The 2310-nt window shown below is 38.4% G+C and overlaps 1 protein-coding gene across 1 annotated transcript in view; it reads right to left on the bottom strand.

Annotated features, from left to right (window-relative positions):
* LOC106872883 (uncharacterized) overlaps positions 1-2310 on the bottom strand; it is a 5320-nt gene that overhangs the window by 1245 nt on the left and 1765 nt on the right. The gene's annotated exons all lie outside the window — the stretch shown is intronic.

Below are 2310 nucleotides of genomic sequence, written 5' to 3'. Positions count from 1 at the left end.
TATATATATATATATATATATATATATATATATATATATATATATATGTATGTACCTCTGTGCTTGCTTGTGCATGCCCCCCACTCCTCTGCTTGACAACCAGAGTTGGTTTTTTTTATGTCTCCATATTCTAGTGGTTTCAGCAAAAGAGACTAAGTACTAGATTTAATACTTGGGGTTCATTTATGCTACAAAAACGCTTCATGGCAGTGGTCAGCATCTCTGCAGTCCAATGACTAGTGCAAGTAGAAGATAAGCATGGAAGACAACTCTGGACATATTTCTGCCTTATTAAACCTTCTCAGCAAAACATAGTCTTCACTGTATTTGCTGAAGTTTTGAAGAGAGAATCACTGAAGGTTGTAATCCATACTTCTCAAAACAAAATAAGCTGATGACAGTATTGCCGGATTGGCACCCATGCCAGTGGCATGTAAAAAGCACCATTTGAGCATGGTCATTGCCAGTGCCACCTGACTGGCTCCTATACTGGTGGCACATAAAAAGCACCATTCAAGTGTAGTCGATGCCAGTACCACCTGACTGACCCTCATGCTGGTAGCACATAAAAAGCATCCACTATACTCTTGGAGTGGTTGGCGTTAGGAAGCGCATCCAGCTGTAGAAATTTTGCCAGATTGGATTGGAGCCTAGTACAGCCTTCTGGCTTGCCAGCCCTCAGTCAAACTGTCGACCGCATGCCAACATGGAAAGCAGAGGTTAAACGACGACGACGACGACGATGATGATGATGATGATGATCTGAAATGAGGTCATTTGTTTCCTTAACACAAATACTTTTACATAGATTTTTGATGCTCATTATATTAAATATATTAACATTAACTTTATTATTGATTTCATACATTAGCACAAAACCATAAATCTGGAGTAAAGAGAGTGTAATACATAGGAATTACCCCAGGATACAAGAATGACTGGGATTGATGGATGCCAAAGATGATCTTTGAGTCAAACTCAAAATATAAAAACACAACACTACAAACTGTAAAGCACTGAAGCAAGTTTGCAATTTCCTCATTTAGATAACAATTTTAGATAACAATCTAAAGCATTTAGTCTGGGTCTCTACTGCTAATCTACAACGCTCACTGAGTGGTACGCAGAGAGAGAGAAGGGCGTTAAGAAAGCACAGGAGCATTTTAATGTACTCAGACACATTACTACACATTTTATGAGAGAAGTTGTACTTCATTTAATCAACCTCCAGTATATATATAACTGATGCTTATTTTATTGATTGCAAAAGGATAAAAATCAAAATGAACTTTGGCAAGGTTTGGACTTGGAGTGTAAAAGAATGTGACTTAATACCATACCACAAGGCATTTTTGTCTGCTGATTTACAGATTCTTTTAGGCCGTATTTAAGAACCTAGATTTGCGACCACATGGTTTCAGGTTCAGTCCCACTGTGCAATACCTTCTACTATAGCCAAATGAAACAAATAACATTCCAAAACGCAACAAAAAACATAACAAATCTAAAAGATCAAAAAGGAAGTCTTAGATAATTGCGCTTCAAAGTGACTGGTGTAGCTTCCAATTCACATGCAGTTTTGAATGCACTTATGAGAAAAACATCATAAGGAGTGAGTAAGAATTCATTTTTCTTAGTGAGTAACTAATCTCTACTTCTTGCCAATAAATAGTTCGTCATTAATACTCCTATTATCACACAGCATAGTTATGCTGACCATGAAATGTTATGAAAAGAATGCATGATCTCCTTTTGCCATTCATTAAGTAATTAACGGTAATTTGTTAATCTTACCAACTTAATTGAAAAGCACCAACCGCAATGTACCAATAAATTGCTTCTTCATTTCTTGTAAATAAATATGTAAATATATTTTTCTTCCATTTTTAGATGGGCGTTTTTTTGCTTGCAGATTTCATAAACAAGAAGATATTATAACACTGATGTAGTATTTATTTAACGATTGTGATTGTACCTGTACATGAACCTGGTGTTTGGAAATTGTGGTGTATGCGTGCGAGTAGATGTAATCGCCTTACCTCGGTTTTCCTGTCGTCGACTGCGAGTCTGTCTTGCGGTATCCAATCCTTGAAGCTTGCCCCGACTCAAAGAACACTAGGAATAGCAGCTGCTTCTCCCAAACCTAGACCGTCGCTTAGCACGTCTTCTCCTGACCACAACCCCGTTTGAAAAGGGCACGAATCCCGATCGAGGCTCCCTCTGCCCTTTTTCCTCTTCCGGTCAGCCTCCCCAATCACTGACGTCATACCACACGCCACCCTGATCTTAAAGATCACGTTCACCCCTACT

This window comes from Octopus bimaculoides, chromosome 24, assembly GCF_001194135.2.
Source record: "Octopus bimaculoides isolate UCB-OBI-ISO-001 chromosome 24, ASM119413v2, whole genome shotgun sequence".
Lineage (NCBI taxonomy): Eukaryota > Metazoa > Mollusca > Cephalopoda > Octopoda > Octopodidae > Octopus > Octopus bimaculoides.
Note: the sequence above shows the minus strand (reverse complement) of the source record. Positions and strands in the feature narration are given on the sequence as shown.